The sequence below is a fragment of the Sapajus apella genome, unplaced genomic scaffold (assembly GCF_009761245.1).
Source record: "Sapajus apella isolate SASKATOON/1434 unplaced genomic scaffold, GSC_monkey_1.0 scaffold138, whole genome shotgun sequence".
Taxonomy (NCBI): domain Eukaryota; kingdom Metazoa; phylum Chordata; class Mammalia; order Primates; family Cebidae; genus Sapajus; species Sapajus apella.
The window spans coordinates 2891102-2909947 of NW_022437078.1; the positions used below are offsets into that span (position 1 = coordinate 2891102).

General features: G+C 38.0%; 1 non-coding gene across 1 annotated transcript; it reads left to right on the top strand.

Moving 5' to 3' along the window:
• Positions 1–16945: 16945 nt before the first annotated feature.
• On the top strand, positions 16946–17053 carry LOC116540330. Its single transcript, XR_004264392.1, has one exon. It is a non-coding gene; the product is annotated as a U6 spliceosomal RNA (small nuclear RNA).
• The last annotated feature ends 1793 nt before the right edge of the window (positions 17054–18846 follow it).

An 18846-nucleotide genomic window follows, 5' to 3' on the forward strand; every position in this document is an offset into this window, starting at 1 on the left:
AGACAGAGTAGAAGAGTAGTAGCCAGGGGATAGACAGGGAGATAAAAAGGACAGGGAGTCACTGAATAATAAGTAGAGGGTTTACTTTTGTGGTGATGAAAGATAAGGATGATGGTTGCACAACATCGTAAATGGATTAAATGCCACTGGATTATACATTTTTTTAAAGATTAAATTGTGAATTTTATGTTAAGTAAATTTTACCATAATAAAAGCATTTGCAAGTTGATTCTACTAATATATAAAAAGGCAAACATAGATAGCAGAGTTGCACAGCAGAAGTGTGCCAGGCCCATAAAAAGGCAAACATATAAACATTTAAAAAAAATTTACTCCAGGTAAGCAAAAATGATTTAACATAAAAGAAAATCAATGTGACCAACCATAAACAAAAATAAGAGAAAAAGTATTTAATCATCTGACGGATTCAGAAAGTTGCTTTAAAATTCCACATTTCAGTAATAAAGCTAATCAAAGAGTTTAGCAAGTTTGCTGAATATGTGATTATAAAATAAAATCAATAATTTTTCTGTATATTAGCCAAAGACAATCAGAAAATATAATAGGACAAACTCTCCTATTTAACCTAGTAACAATATCTTGGAAGTACTTAAATATAAATCTAACCAAAATATATTAGTCCTATCTTCAAAAAATTATCAAGTATTATTGTAGAATGTAAGAGATCTGAATAAATAAATACTCCATACTTGTATATTGGCAGAGTCAATGTCAGAAAAATATCTAATCTTCCCAAAGTAATCTATTAATTTTCAATGTAATTTCAATGAAAGACCTAGGGTTTCTCAGGTACACTGACAAACGGATGCTAAAATTTTAATAGAAGATTAATGAGTCAAGAATACCTAAAGCAATTTTGAAGACTACTAATGCACCGAAACTACTTACCAGATTTTTAAAAAATGAAGCTATCAGGATTAAGACAGTAGAATTATTGAAACAGAGGTAGGCAACTTACCAGTGGAACAGGATAGAGCACCCAGAAACTAACCTATGCATATATGGAAAATTGGAAATGACAGAAATGTCATTTCAAACTGGTGGGGAAAGATGGTGTATTCAATAAATAATACTGGGAAAATTGTTTCCTGTATGGAAAAATCAAATCAAATTAGATTCCTACCTCAAAACATTCATTGAAATAAATTCCAAATGAATGATGATCTAACGAGGAAAAGGACACTTAAAAAATTTAGCCGAAACTACAGAAATCTGATTTTTAAAGACATGATAAAAAATAATTTCTGAGGGTAATAGTAATATTAAGGAAAATTTGATTACTTTAAAAATGTAAACTTCTATACAATGAACACCACCATAAACAGAAAATAAAGAATTATGGTGATGTTCACTGTACAGAAGTTTAAAGGTTGGTGCAAAAGTAATTGCAGTTTTTGCACTGTTAAAATTGGTCATTTGACACTGGAATACATTCTTAAATAAATGCAATTATGTTATACATCATTTTAATGGGCATCTCTTGCATCATTTTATTTTTTTTGCTTATGACTATTACTTGCTGTTTATTATATATTTAACTATGGAAACGATGTTAGAAGAAAAGAAAATCTGAGCTATTTTCTTATTTGAGTTCAAAATGGGTTATAAAGCAGAGGAGACAACTTGCAACATCAACAACACACTGGCCCAGGAACTGCTAACAAAGGTACAGTGCAGTGGTGGTTCAAAAAGTTTTGCAAAGAAGACAGAGCCTTGACGATGAGGAGCAGAGGGACTGGCCATCAGAAGTTGATGAGACCAATTAAGAGCAATAGTCAAAGCTGATCCTCTTACAACTACAGGATAAGTTGCCAAAGACCTAAGCCTTGACCATTCTATGGTTGTTCAGCATTTGAAAGCAAATGGGAAAGGTGAAAAAGCACGGTAAGTGGCTACATCATCAGCTAAGTGAAAATCTTTGAAAAAATTGTCAATCTCAAGTGTCATCTTCTCTTATTCTACCCACCAACAATGAACCATTTCTCAATCAGATTGTGATGTGCAACTAAAAGTGGATTTTCTACAACAACCAGCAATGACCAGCTCAGTGGTTGGACCGAGAATAAGCTCCAAAGCACTTTCTAAAGACTAACTTGCACCAAAAAAAGTCATAGTTATTGTTCAGTGGCTTGCTGCCGGTCTGATCCACTACAGCTTTCTGAATCCCAGAAAAACCATTACATCTGAGAAGTATGCTCGGCAAATCAATGAGATGCACCGAAAACTGCAGCGCCTGCATCTGGCATTGGTCAACAGAAAGGGCCCAATTCTTCATGACAGCACCTAGCTCCAGGTCACACAACCAGGGCTTCAAAAGTTGAATGAACTGAGCTACAAAGTTGCCTCATCTGCCTTATTTGACCTTTTGCCAACCAACGACCACTTCTTCAAGCATCTCTACAACTTTTTGCGGGGGATAACACTTCCACAACCAGCAGGAGGCAGAAAATGTTTGCCAAGAGTTTGTCAAATCCTGAAGCATGAATTTTTACACTACAGGAAGACTTATTTCTTGTTGGCAAAAATGTGTTGATTGTAATGGTATCTGTTTTGGTTAACAAAGATGTGTTTGAGCCTAGTTACAAAGATTTAAAATTCATGGTCTGAAATCACAATTACTTCTGCACCAACCATGCCACAGGCTGAAAAGAGATGTTAAAAAGCCTTTGCTCAGCCAGGTGCGGTGGCTCACACCTGTAATCTCTGTACTTTGGGAGGCTAAGGTGGGTGGATCACTTGAGGTCAGGAGTTCAAGACCAGTCTGGCCAACACGGTGAAACCCCACCTCTAATAAAAATGCAAAAATTAGTTGGGTATGGTGGTGGGCGCTTGTAATACCAGCTACTAAGGAGACTAAGACAGGAGAATCGCTTGAACCCAGGAGGCTGAGGTTGCAGTGTGCCGAGATTGTGCCACTGCACTCAAGCCTGGGTGACAGAGCAGACTCTCTCTCAAAAGGGGGCAGGAAAGCCTTTACTCAATAGAGAACTAGTGTAAAGAATATATAAACAATTCTGCAAGTTAATAAGTAAAAGATATACAACTCAACAGAAAGAAGAAGGTGTGCAAAGGTAATCCACTGAAGAGGAAACGGTAATGACTAATAAATACATTACTCGATGCTCTCCCCACACTACCAAAAAAGTAAACAAACTAAATTTACAATAAATAGCATTCCAAACTCCTCAGATGGGCTGGAAATCGGAAATCTGACGATAAGTGTGGACATCGCTTAATGAACATAATTGTCCGTCAAAGGGACAGTGGATAAATGGTAGTATTTTTATACAATAAGGATATTACACAGAGGTTAAGATGAAAGACCCCTCTGCTTAATAACCCAAACTGGAGCAATCCTCAAAACATATTGTTGAGGAAAAAATAAAAATGATATCTATAATGTGACAATACTGAAATACATATTTCATATACAAAAAGAATACTATTTAGGAATACTTGTGTTTTTAAAAGTATAGCAATATGAATAGAAAGAATTCTCAGCAATGTTAAAATTGCTGTTACTTCTAGGAAGGGATACATTTTGAGCTTGAACTATATTAGTATGGTTTAGTTTCTTAAACTTCTTAAAATATCTAAAGCAACCATCACAAAATAACTAAAATCTAGGCGCCTGTTTGTTACAAAAGCCTCCGCACTTTATAGAAAGGTGTTTCATAAAAGTACTTTTTTTGAAAACAGTGTTTCCCAGTGTCAGCCGTGTCTCCATACCCACCTTCCCCTATTACCAGATGACAAGAGCATGAGCTTTGTACTTCTGGGGCTACCTGGGAGACTTAAGGGGCTCCAATCATGATTGAGAGCATATTTCCTGTCTACCTTAAAGTAACAGAGCCTCATAGTTGAAACTAGATTTATTGAAGTAAAATTTTAAATATATTTCTTACAGAATTGCATTATGAACTTTGTACCTACTATACATGCATGTCAAGGAAGTCAGGGAGAAATAAAATGCACACAGAAAGAATGCACCAGGTTTAGCAGCTTATCATTGAGAAAAAGCTGAAAACCATATCAAGCTGAGCACCAGCAAAAAAAACATGGTACAGCCATATTATATTTTATTCAATAATTAAAAATCATGTTTTCTAACTGTATGGATGACATGGAACATTAGCAAATCTTACAATTTTATATAAAAATGATGCAAAATTAAAACCACCTTTTTATAATCATGTAAAAGCATTAATGGGGGAAAGGCAAAAAAACATCTCTCATTTGGTGTTTTTCTTTCCTTTTTTTCGGTACTGTTACATACTTTCCCAAACTTTTGAAGTGTGCACATTTATTCCTTTTCAATTTAGAAACAAATCCATTAAAGACATATTCAAATGGAAAACAGCAATGCACCTCTTCTCTAATGTAAAAAGAAACTGTAGTTTACCAAAGGCGCTTTTCTCTATCCTAGAACTTAACTGATACTTTCCATTCTGTTTTGACACATGCTGAGTCGCCTTAAAGTTTTAATCTTGATAAAAAGTAAGATGTTCGGCTTATTTATTTAGACATTAGAATGCACAGCCTGTGGCATCACTCCCTGTTCTGTTGAGAGAATCATGCTCTGGTCTGATCATCATAAAGTCTCTCACCAGGCTACCCAGCTGGACTTTGGCAGCCTGGCAGGTGGGTACTTCAGTATTAAGAAATCAGCAGTTAGAAATGTTAGGATGTTATGTTGTAAGAAGAAGAAAATGCAAACTAACAAATCAAACGAAGAATGAGTTGTGGCTGGGCATGGTGACTCATGCCAGTAATCCCAGCACTTTGGGAGGCCAAGACTGGCAGATCACCTAATGCCAGCAGTTCAAGACCAGCCTGGCCAACATGGCAAAACCTGATCTCTAGCAAAAATACAAAAGTTACCTTGGCTTGGTGGCACACACCTGTAGTCCTAGCTACTCAGGGGGGCTGAGAGAGGAGAATCACCTGAACCTGGAAGGCAGACTGCAGTGAGCTGAGATCCGTAAGACTGCTCTCCAGCCTGGCCAATAGAGTGAGACTCAATCTCAAAAAATAAAAATAAAAAAAGAATGAGTTGTGTTCCTTCCCCTCAGCTATCCTCTTAGGGGGAAAAGGAGAAGAAAGGAAAAAGACAAGAGGGAGAAAGAGACAAAGAGAATGAGAGAGAGAGAGAGAAAGAGGAAACAGCAGACCAGATCAGCTGCCATAATTCAAATGCTCCCCCAAATCATTTGCTACATTTGTAATACAGAAGCTGCAGCCACACTTCAAAGACATTTCATTTAAAATTAGTAAGAGAATGAAGACATCATAGGGAAGTTAAACGGATTTTAAGTCAGTTTCAATCAGGGTGTTTGTGATAGGGAGGGTCAATATCCCAGGTCTGTTTTCTCACGTGCAAAATGGAACTATAATAATTACAAAGTGAACACCAACTGTTTCTGGTCTGTCCAGCGTTACTGACTTGGGAGCCATCTCTTCCCTAGTCTCTGTGGTTCTGGAAAAGCTGCTAGCCATAGGCTTGTACATGGATACAAAGCCTTGCTACTGTGAGTACCCGTTCTCCTGGCCACCATGATTAATACTAATGATTAATGTTAATTATAGTTGAAGCTAGACTTATTGAAGTAACATTAAAAAAAAATTTCTTTTACAGAATTGCATGTCAAGTTGAAACCCATAACAAACTGAGCACCAGGGAAATAATAAATCATGGTACAACCATATTATATTATATATTATATTATATTATATTATATTATATTATATTATATTATATTATATTCAAGACACTGTGCCAAAGCTGTCTTTCCATGGGATTGTTCAGTGTTGAGCTGCAGGAAAAGAGGCCTTGCCTTTGGCTCATATGGCTGGAAATTAGGTGCCATCATCCTAGTAACAAAGAGAAAGACTTGCTGCTGCAGGAGAAATGAATGAAGATCGGCAAGTAACACTATGTTAAAAAAAAAATGAGGACAATGTGCATATAGAAGTATAGGAGGGGAGTGTTTGAGAAAGACTAAGTGAAGGCAAGAAAGATGACCCTGGGGCAGGGCCAGGGGTCTCAGGCAAGAAGCAAGGGGACAAGGGACAACAGGAGCAAGGCTTCTAATAGTAGGGAGATAATTAGTGAGTAGGATGAGATGGAAGAGCTGGAGACAAGCAAACTGTGGAGAGAAGATGAGAGAGGGAAGGAAAGCACAAAAGGGAATGAAAGGTTGCAAGCCAAAGGGATGGGAAAGATAATCAGGAAGATATTCGATTAAGGGAAAAGTAGTGGGTGAGGGAGAAAAAAGGATTGTAGGTTGTGGAAAAGGGGAAGAAAAGAGAGACAGCAAGAGACAGAGGCAGACAGCCTGAGAGAAAAGAAGGAATGAACAGAACAGGGAGAGTGAAGTAGAGAGTGAGCTCAAAAATCTTCCACACGTTCTCACTGCATACAAAATGACTTGGAACTCTTTTCCGGCATTCCAAGTATGCAAAGCTTGGATCTGCATCCAACTTTTCAGCCTCATTTCTCACTATTGATACTAGCCCACATGTCTACTTGAGTTTGAGACACATTCTCACTTTTTCTACTTCATTGCCCCGGACTCATGCTACTATATCCTCAGTCTAGAATGTTCTCCCTCACCTCATTCCCCTTTGGACATTTAGCCAAACTTCGGTGCAAAGTTTAAACATACCACCTCCAAGAAGCCTTGTGAAATGTCTTGGTTGGAATTAATTTCTTCTCTCAAACTACCTGTTAATATTACTTTATTATGGCACTTATTTGCCTCATTCATCTCCATTAGTTTGTGAGGATTTGGAGAACAGGAACTGTGCCTTGGTCATTATCGTGTTTTTTTTTTTCTTTTTAGCTTATTCCACACAAATTCTCAGTTCTTTACAATAGAAGTCACCCAATATATGTTGGACTTAAATACGTAGCCAAGTAGCTGTTGACATTGTCAAGTATTGACTCTTCTAAAATATCATCCAAACACCTTATGGGACAAAGCTGAGTTTCTCTTACTAGGGAAGGAAGAACACCACCTTAACAGAGTGATATTATTATTACTTATAATATTTATTTTCTTGGGCAAGCATTTCCTACATGGGGTCATAGGATTTTGGCCCCTAAAGGTTCATTGAAAATTCACTGGCATGAGACTGTTTAACAGGAGAAAAGACATAACATGTTTATTTAATGTGTATACATGGGGGCCTTCACAATGAAGACTCAATTTCCCAATGAGTTATAGAAACTTATATTCTACCCTGAGACCACAGTAAAGAGTTTACACTCAGAGCATGGCTTGAAACACATTTGGCGGCAAGACAGAGGTTAGGAGAAAGAGAAAGGAAACGGCTTGGGTAGCAAAGGTGGCCTTGTTATGTACATGAAGCCTCCCTCACAAAAGGGAGGGGACATGGACATTCTCTACAGATGCTCATTTTCCCCCAGTTAAGACAGCTTGGAGGTGGGGTTGGCAGCAGTAAGGGGTGGAGAGAGCATTAGGATAAACAGCTAGTGCACGTGGGTCTTAATACTTAGGTGATGAGTTGATAGGTGCAGCAAACCACCATGGCACATGTTTACCTATGTAACAAACCTGCATAGCCTGCACATGTATCCCAGAACTTAAAATACAATTTAAAAAAAAAAAAAAAGACAGCTTTGTAAGGCCACTTCTGTTTGCTGGCCAAGTAACAGTCATGTCAAAATATGTCAAAGAAATACATTGTGGGCTAAAATATTTTAATTGCCTTCACTTGGAAGAATAAACTCATATTGATGAAGATGGTAAAATACTAAAGTCATAATAATGTGAACAGTAAGCTGTGGGTGGAAGGGGAGGAATGGCTTATTTCTCAACATCAGTAAGAATCTGCCAGCCGTCAAGTTAACAGCATTATAAACGTGGATTTTAGAAGAAAATGAGAGGTAAAATACCCCGACATTTCTTTATTGCCTCATCATCCTATGTTTTCCATTAGTCAATTGCCTTATTCTTTTAAAATGGAACAAAAACAACTAGAGCAGCATCCTGCGATTTCCACATACCCATATAGACCCTACTAAGAAATTTAAATCCACCTGTTTTTAGAATTTCAAAGATGCACCCAGGTTCTGGAACACTGAAGAGGAACAAGAGAGAAGGATGAAGTATGGGGACTTCTGGTTATGCCAGGGATGCTAAATAAGTTTATTTTGCCCACCAATATTGAGTTCCTAGAGGGCTATTTTGAAAGGATTCTGGGCCGGGCATAGTGGCTCACGCCTATAATTCCAGCACTGTGGGAGGCAGAGGCGGGCAGTTCACGAGGTCAGCAGTTCGAGACCAGCCTGACCAACATGCGGAAACCCCATCTCTACTAAAAATACAAAAATTAGCGAGGCATGATGGGGTGCAACTGTAATCCTAGCTACTGAGGAGGCTGAGGCAAGAGAATCCCTTGAACCCGGGTGGCGGAGGTTGCAGTGAGATGAAATTGCACCATTGTGCTCCTGCCTGGGAGACAAGAGTAAGACTCTGTCTCAAAAAAAAAAAAAAGAAGATTGTGAGTCCATGTCTGGACTTCACAGAAAAGAGCAGTACAACAACTGAAGCCTGCCAATGGCATGGGAAGGGTAGTGTTTGCCCTTTCTGAGTTATTAAGACTACACGCATTGTTTAGTTCCATTCAGACACCTTGTTTTTCCTTTGTTTCTCATTCTTCCTGATAGAGCCACAACAATTCTAAGTACCACTGTGTTTTTATTGCCAAAACTTCTGAGTGGTGGTATGGAGGGCTCCATGCAAATACTGGAATTCTTTCAGAGAAGTAACAGTCACGCTGTTTGTTCTTTTTCATAGAGACAGCATCTCACTTTTGCTTTTTTTTTTTTAAATAGAGATAGCATCTCACTTTTGTTTGTATGTTTGTTTTACAGAGACAGGGTCTCACTATGTTGCCCAGGCTCATCTCAAACTTCTGGGCTCAAGTGATCTCCTACCTCAGCCTCCCAACATACTGGGATTATGGGCATGAACAACAGAGCCCAGGCTCATGTAGCATTCTTAAATGACCAAATAGACTCAGCTGAGGGAACTGAAGTAAAAATCATGAATATTCTGATTGAGATACAGACGTAAATATAGTATCTCCATGCCCCTTGATCACTGATTGACCTACATTTAAGAATGTGAGCCACTGCCGGGCGCGGTGGCTCAAGCCTGTAATCCCAGCACTTTGGGAGGCCGAGGCGGGTGGATCACGAGGTCAAGAGATCGAGACCATCCTGGTCAACACGGTGAAACCCCGTCTCTACTAAAAATATAAAAAATTAGCTGAGCATGGTGGCACGTGCCTGTAATCCTAGCTACTCAGGAAGTTGAGGCAGGAGAATTGCCTGAACCCAGGAGGCAGAGGTTGCGGTGAGCCGAGATCGTGCCATTGCACTCCAGCCTGGGTAACAAGAGCGAAACTCTGTCTCAAAAAAAAAAAAAGAATGTGAGCCAAACTAGTCAAGAGAATACTTCTTTAGGGCTTGTAATTTGATGCTAGGGAAAGAAACTCTTTTCTTTCTTGGGTTCCTCAATTGGCTTGGGTAAAGCCTAAAACTGTTGCAGCAATGCCACTGTCCATACCTTTCCCTGTACCTGATGCAAGAATGAATCTAATCGGAAGAAGCAAAAACTGGCGCTAGCCCATATAGACAAACATTGCACAGAAAGCAAGGGTAAGAGACCAGATGACTTCATGAATTTTGAGGATTGCCCTACTCACAGATTTTTCAGTTTTGTGAACCAATAAATTCCTCTTGCTGAAGCCAGTGTCTGTCATTTCAAATTCAAAAAAAAATCTAATTTCTTTAGGACAACACCTAATGATCAGTCTCAAATTCTAGAGACACGCCTAGCTTGGAGGTTCTTCAGGAATCCTCATCTCTTCCGCAGCCTCCCACTCACTCCACAAATTCCATAACCTAGAAACAAAGTTTTTCATTTTACTTTACAGACAGATTTCATACCAGTCATCTATATCTTTTGTACTCCATAGAGCCCAGATTAAAACTCACACAAATTAGCAGGAGACCAAATATGCCTTGTAGTGATGACTGCTGTACAACAAAGAAAATGACTGAGGCAAATCTCCATCATTGTAGAGGTTTATTTTTCCAAGGTTGAGGATGTGCCTGGGAAAAAGACACAAGACACGGTGGAATCTGTAGCCTGTTCTTTTTTTCCCAAAGAAGATTTTGAAGGCTTCAATATTTAAAGGAGAAAGGCAAGCAGGAGGGGAAAGGGGGAAGAAAAAAGGGGGGGAAGGCTATTGTCACACTCTCGTGAGGCTTTGAATTAGGCTGAGTCCATATGCTGTACATGAAAAGGAGGGGTAGAGGAAATAATTATGTATTCATCTCATATTCAGTAAGTCTGAATTTTTACATAAGATAAACAGAGTAGAGGATGCAGTCAAATATGTATTCATCTTGGGGTGGGAGGGACAATTTCTAGTCTCCTCTTGTTCTAAACCTGTGAAGATAAGCTGTTAATTGACATTGTTAATGTGAAGGGGGCCCCCTGTGGAGACATGTGGCCTTCTATCTGTAGCTACCAAGTTTAAGAACAAAAGGAATGGCAGGATTTGGGGTATTTTTGTGACTCAGCTTCGAAGCTTAACTTTTCCCTGCGGCATAGTGAATTTGGGGTCCCAATATTTTATTTTCCTTTCACACCGCCTGTAGACAGATAAAAGGAGAGAGAAATTACAGGAAGCCATCTGAAAGATAAGAAAACAGAAAAATATCGATATGATTCCTAGCCACCTCTTTTAGTCTCTGGAAACATCCTAGGGGCAGTATAATCATGGAAATGACAAAATTCCAGAACAATCCTATTTTTCTGAAAAACAATTCTGTGAAAGAACTAACAAGAAAGCTGCCTCCTCCCAGTGATGTCGCCGCTTTAATTAGCCTGTAAGGGTCACGTCTGGTCACTGCAACCCTCATTTGATAATGCACATGTCTCACTGGCTTCCTTAGGCTGGTGTTTTGTCAGCTCTGTTTCCTGTAGCCCATGAACTGTGTTGAGATGCAGCAGAGAGACTTCGTCAGGATAAAGGGGAAGGCAACAGCACAGTCTCTTGCGGCCTTGCATCCACCTGAATCTCTGTTTGAAAAAATTGTCTTTTATGTAGTAGGCTCCCAAAGAAAAGATGTGGGGATAAAAAGGTTTAGACAGTCTAAAATATTAGAAACTAGCTGCTTTAACTAAATATATATAGCATAAATCCAGGTATTGCATTTTTTAAGTATCCCAGATGTCAAAGGTCTTAGATAATGAAAGAAGGTACCACTGGTTTTACACAGTTGAAGGTACCTCTGGCACTGTAAATACATTCAATGTATTAATCTAAAAGCATCACCCACTTCTGCCAACCTTTTATTAGAAAATAAGATTCTGTTAATCTTGCTTTCCCGAGCATGCGCCAACTGATGAGTTCTGCATTTGTTAAGAAGTAAAATAAAGATTGAGACAGGGCACTAGTGATGCCTCTGGGGTTTAATCACTTGGGCTTCTCAGTCTTATGTGAAATTGTACCATTTGAGGTCAGAAGCTCAGCATGCAAATAAACCTCTATTGTTCCGACACACAGGGACCTCCACACATAAGTAACATTTCAAGGTATTCTTCTTTACGTGTAATCAATAATACAAAAAACACCTGGGGTGACACTCTTTGGTACAAAAGAGAGGCAGAAAGAGGCTATGAGGAAACATTGGTTTGACAAGCCTTTAAACACACTATGCTTTTAATACAACTATTCCCCAAAACATCAGGAACTAAAGTTATTGTGACCTTGTTAATTTTACAATTCTGTCCTTTTCCATAACCAAAAAAGGCCTTAAAAGAAAGAGACGAACCTCTAATTCTTCGTCTTACTCCCCATCTTCAAAGCAGATTTTCTTTTCTCCCTTGCATTTAGATTCCATTCTTCTGCTTTAGGTAGTAAGTTCAGGGAATTTTCAAAGAGACAAAAGCTACTCAAAAGAATATAAACGTCAAAAACATGTAAATTTCTCCTGTTCCATTTTTCCCCAAGTCAGGAATGTCCTTTGTTGTCTCCTGGTCTGTTTCAGCTGGCTGACATCTCTGGTTGAGGAGCAATCATCCGGGCAGCATCCTTACAATGTAATGACAATCAGTTACCAAAAATGTGCAGGCACTGATAACAGGATTCAGAAGGGTCAGAAATGAGTGTAAGAAAATAGATATTTCAAACAAGTGCACAGCAGCTGCTGCCGACCTTGACTTAAATGCATCCAAAACATTTATTAATTTTCTTCTCTAAAACAAAGAGGAGCCAAATGAAATCCTGATAAAGGCTCATTGTGAAGAGGGGGAGAACACTTTACTGTTTAAATGGTATTCCTGCAGTTAAATTAAATTCTTCCAAAAACATCTTTTCTCCCACTTCTTCAGCCAAGAAGAGGGAGGTGTTAAGGAGGAGGAAAGATATATTTTCAGATTTATACCTTCTTTGAGGACGATTCTACAGTTTTTATACAGTAAAAACTAAACCAGGTACATATAAAAAACAGATACAAAAAAAAGTTTAGCAAACCCATTAGGACAATACCAAGAATTTATGCCAATTGGATGCCCTGCCAAAGAAGTAACAAGTATGCAAACATGAAAGCAGCTGCAGCAGTTAACTTTATTGAGTGCCTACTATACGGAGGCATCCGTTTAATTCAAAATGATTCTGCAAGCTTGGTAATACCCTTTATCTTGCAGGTGAAAAATCAAAGGCTTACATAAGTTAACTTCCTCATGGCAAAGCGTTTAACATAAGGGGTCCAGGATTTAAAAGCAACTTGAGTCCAAAACCAGGAATGATAATCTTTGTGTTCTCTAGTGTAAAAAAAAGTCCAAAGATAAGTTGGGAAACCAGAATGGGGAGGGGTCTAGAGATCTTGTCACATTAAACAACTTTAGCCATTTAATCTAGAGAAAAGAAGCTTGGCAGGCTTTGTAGAAGCTGTGGGAAAATATCTGAAAGGCCACCATATGGGTGAGGAGAGACTTCCTTTTAATACATATGTTTCATTAAAAACAAACAATAATTTGTAGATTCTACTTCTAGCTGTCACAGAGAAGCTTCATTCATAGTAAACTTCCCACTGAAAACAACTATGAAATCTAAGAAAGATAAATTAACATTATTTAAAAAACTGTTTACATTCATCAGGGAATAACTAAGGCAGCTAGGATTTAATAGATCAAGATCCTGGCGAGAAGGAAAATGTATTGAGAAGATCCCTATATTCCTTATTTTTTCCCCTCCATAAGGCTCTTGCCAATTTTTAGAGAAAAGCATAGAGGCAGATCAGAAAGTAGCAATCAAAAGATTCTGGCACCCTCACTGATTGGAAAAAATCAAAATAAATGAGCTCAGGGCTACTTAGAAAGCTGGGATTTAACAGAAAATAAAAACATTTCAAGATAAATGTTTCTGAAAGTATGATAATTTGTCATTAGTAGAGTTGTCGCAGGAAAGGGGTCTCAATCCAGAACCATGAGAGGGTTTTTGGATCTTGTGAAAGAAAGAATTCAGGGTGAATCCATAAAGTGAAAGCACATGTATTCGGAAAGTAAAGGAATAAAAGAATGGCTACTCCACAGAGCAGCCCTGAGGGCTGCTGGTTGCCCATTTCTATGGTTATTTCTTGAAAATATGCTAAAGAAGAGGTGAGTTACTCATGGCTTCCCTTTTCAGACCATATAGGATAGCTTCCTGATGTTGTCATTTCATTTGTAAACATTACGGTGCTGGTGGGGGTACAGCAGTGAGGACAACCAGAGGTTGCTCTCGAGGCCATCTTGGTTTTGGTGGGTTTTGGCTGGCTTCTTTACTGCAGCCTTTTTTTATCAGCAAGGTCTTTATGATCTATATTTTGTGCCAATCTCCCATCTCATCCTGTGACTTAGAATGCCTTAACCATCTGGGAATGCAGCTCAGCAGGTCTCAGTCTCATTTTACCTAGCTCCTATTTAAGATGGAGTTGGTCTGGGTCACACGCGTCTGACAAAGTAACATTAGAAAACTACTAAAGGAGGTTCTTTCGGCAGAAGGAAGATGATTCCCAATAGAAGAACACTTGCAGAAAAGAAGAGTAAATACGTGGATTAATTTAAATAACAGGTGACTAATAAAACTGCATCTTGCCCAGGTGCAGTGGCTCACACCTATAATCCCAGCACTTTGGGAGGCTGACGGGGGAGGATCACAAGGTCAAGAGATTGAGACTGTCCTGGCCAACATGGTGAAACCCCGTCACTACTAAAAAAAAATACAAAAATTAGCTGGGCGTGGTAACTCAAGCCTGTAGTCCCAGCTACTACAGGAGGCTAAGGCAGGAGAAGCACTTGAACGTGGGAGGCAGAGGTTGCAGTGAGCCGAGATCATACCACTGTACTTTAGCCTGGTGCCTGGTGACAGAGGGAGACTCTGTCTCAAAAAAAAAAAAAAAAAAAAAGTCATCTTGTGCAAATAAATTATACACATACAAATGTAGCATATTTTATACATAATTTAAACGTGACAACAACACAAAAAAATGGAAGAGAATGGTAAACAGAGTTACAGTTTTTAAGCTTTGATTTATCCTAGAAATAGTAAAAGTAAAATTTGAAGTCGACTAGGTCAAAAAAGTATCTTGTAATGTTTAGGACAGATTCTAAAATATAGCTGTTATAAAATAAAACTTTATAAAGAGAAGAGGCTGATCACTCATGTAATCCTAGTACTTAAGGGAATGTGAGGCAGGACGATTACTTGAGCCCAGAAGTTTGAGACCAGCCTGGGCAACATGGTGAGACTCTGTCTCTACAAAACAAACACAAAAATTAGCCAAGCATGGTGGTGCATGCTGGTGGTCTCAGCTACTCGGGAGGCTGAAGTGAGAGGATTACTTGAACCCAGGGGATTGAGGCTACAGTGAGCCATATCTTGCCACTGTTGTCCAGCCTGGGCAACAGAGCAAGATTCTATCTTAAAAAAAGCGAGAGAAAGAAGACAATAGAGGCAAAAGAGTAATATTAAAATGTTTGATTAATTTAAAAGACTAAAGATCAGAAAAAACATATAACAGGTGGAACACATAGAAAATACACTAAGATAACAGATTTAAAGCCAAATATATCAACAATTACATTAAATATAAATGGACATTAAATATCCTTTAAAAACACAAACATGGCCATATTGAGAAATAAATAATAATAACTGTATCAAATGTCGCTTGCAGGAGACATATCTAAGAACCAGAAGGGGCCAAAAAGAGGGTACCTTGCAAACACCAATCAAAAGAAAGCTGCTGTAGGTATAGTAACATGAAACCAAGATTTCAAGATGAGAAGTATTATTACCAGTAAAAAGGCAGAGTTTGAAAGAACCAAAGGTTAATTTTGGTGGAACATAACTGTGTATATCCTTAATAACACAGGCTCGAATATAAATCACAAACTGATCAAACTGAAAGGAGAAACAAAAATGTGCATTCATAGGTTGAGAACAGCTCCCTATCAGTAACTGATAGAACAAAAAGAAAAATGAAAAGATATATTTTTGAACAAGCCAATTAACCAATGATACCTAACTGGTATGTATACAGAACACTATACCAGCAGCTGTGGAACACACATTCTGTTAAAAGGCACATGCTTATTCACCAAAATGGGCCATGAAGCCAGAATCAGTACTCCGAGCACAGTAGAAGTAAGTTAGAAATCAGCAACCAAGAGATAACCAGAAAATCACCAAATGTTTATAAATTAAGCAATTGTTTTCTAAATGACCCAAGTCAGAGAAGAAATAACAAAGCAAATTAGAAAATATTTTAAGCTGAATAATATAGAATTATATATTTAAGTTTTAAATATAGAATTAAATTAAAAGTATAGCTATCAGAATTTGTGGAATGTAGATAAAATAGTGCTTACAGAGAAATTTATAAAATCAAACACATACTTTGAAAAAAACCTGAAAAAATTATTTAATCATCTCCTAAGAAGCTAAAAAGCATACAAATTAAATGCAAAAAAAAAGTAGAAGGGAATGTTAATGAGAAAAAACTCAAAATAGAAAACATACAATTTAAAAATTGGTATTTTTGAGAGATTAATAAAACAGATAAACACCTATCAAGACTCATTACAAAGAAATCAGAGAAAACTCTGCTTAAAAATTGCAGAAATTTAAAAGGGACATCATTAGAGATCTTAAAAGTATTTAAAAGGTAAGAACTTACAGCCTTCAGATAAGATGTAGAAGGTCTTGAGGGACCATTTCTCCTACCAGATAAACTTTAAAAATTACTGGATCATCTCCCCCATATCAAAGATTGGATAGTTGCAGATGAAAAAATGATCCAAAATTAAATCACAGGGGAGGATAAGATATATCTAGGTGAGCAGGTATCAGTGGCCAAATTCTCTTCTGCTGAATTTCCACAGGGGCTGGTGGAAGACTGGGCTTATATCACTCTCTGGAACTCTGCTATGATACAGGAAAGCCTGCAGACCTTGTGGGCTGGTATGAAGGGATTGAAGTCCTCAGGAGTTTCAAATGCAAAGAACTAGTTCTTCTTCCCTGCTGAGTTTTCCCCATGAAACTTTCGGTGAGTGTGTGGAAATGGTATGAAAACGGAATTGGAAAAGCAGAGTAAGCACTCCATAGTCTTCTGGTGCTTAGATCCCAAGGTCCCACTAGACAAGGTAGTTTCTAATATATACAGTACAGAACAAGTTAGCCCTAAAGCTATTTGAAAACACAGGTGAAATAAAGCTAACTAAGGCTGTATCCCAGCCCACAAACCAGCTCAAATTCTATCTGGATTATAAAGATTGACGTATTCTCCTAAATTATAGTCAAAGGAAAGAACGTGTCATCCCTTTTAGAAGATAGTATTGTGCTCACTTTGGTAGCACATATACTAAACTTGAAACAATACACAGAAGATTAACCATGGCCCCTGCACAAGGATGACACACAAATCCGTGAAGCATTCCATATTTTAAAAATTGAGTTTATGTCCTTTGCAGGGACATGGATAAAGCTGGAAGCCACCATTCTCAGCAAACTGACACAGGAACAGAAAACCAAACCATGTGTTCTCACTCATAAGTGGGAGTTGAGCAATGAGAACACATGGGCACAGCGATGGGGTGGGGGGGCAGACATCACACACTGGGGCCTGTCAGGGGATGGGGCACAAGGGGAGGGACAGCATTAGGACAAAAACCTAGTGCATACGGGACTTAAAACCTAGATGACGGGTTGATAGACGCAGTAAACCACCATGGCACATGTATAACTGTATTAGCAAACCTGCACATCTGCACATTCTGCACATGTATCCCAGAACTTAAAGTAAAAATTATTTTTAAATTATATATATATATGTAAAAAAGGAATAAAATAAAAAGCAGTATACCAAGGGCTGTAGAGTTTTTTTAACTACATAATTTCTGGCATCCAATAAAAAGTTATAAAGTAAGTGAAGAAGCAGGATATAACTCCTAATTAAGAGGAAAAAGAACTGAATAATAGCAGATCCACTAATGGTTCAAATATTGGAATAAACAAAGACTTTAAGATAACTATTGAAATATATTAAAGAAATCTGAGGACAGGATTGACAGAATGGATAAAAAGAATGAGAATTTCAAAAGATAAGGCCGCTAAAATAGAATGAAGTGAAAATTCTATAACTGAAACAACTACAATGCATTAAATTAAAACTGTATTTAATAGAGCTAAAGCAGAATGGACACAGCAGAGAAAACAATATCAGTTCATTTATCCAGGTCATTGCAAACTGATTGACAATCAAAAAATAAAGGAAAAATTTTAAGATGCGCACATAAATTCTTAAATGTAGACATAGAAAATAAGATTATATTTAGTAGAACAACAATGAAACTCATGGCTGACTTTCATCAGAAAACAACTGGTGACAGCTGGGTACAGTGGTGTGCACCTGTAGTTCCAGCTACCTGGGAGGCTGAGGCAGAAGAATCGCTTAAGTTGAAGAATTCACATCTAGTCTGAGCCACACAGCAAGAAAGGAAGAAAAACAATGGAAGACAAAAGACAATGGAAATGACATCTTCAAAGTGCTAAAAGAAAACAAAAACTAGAATTCGATAAATGAAGTGAATATAGACATTTTTAAACAAACGAAAGGTGAGCAAATATGTCACCAGCTTTTGAAGCTAAAAGGAAATGACTTAAGATGAAAGAAAGATCTGCAGGAAGGAATGAAGAATGCCAAAAAGGTCAAATATGTGCATTAATATAAAATAATACTTTAAATTTTCAAAATTATTGACTACTAAAGACCACAGGCTGGGCACAGTGGTTCACACCTATAATCTCAACACTTTAGGAGGTCAAGACAGGTGAATTGCTTGAGCTCAGGAGTTCAAGACCAGCCTGACAAACATGGTGAAACACCACTTCTGCAAAAAATACAAAAATTAACTGAGCATGGTGGTGCGCACCTGTAGTCCCAGCTACTCAGGATGCTGAGGTGGGAGGATGGCTTGAGCCCAGGAGGTGGAGGTTGCAGTGGGCTGAGATTGTGCCAGTGCACTCTAGCCTAGGCAACAGAGCAAGACCCTGTGAATAAAAAAAGAAGGAAAGGAAAAGAGACCAAAGCAAAACCCAATGAAGTTTAGGAGTTATAATATATAGAGAAATAAAATATATGACATCCATAGCGCAATGAACTAGAGAGAGATTAAGTAGAATTTTTTTTTTAACAAAGTTTTTACATTGTTCAGAAAGTGGCAAAATACTAATTTGATT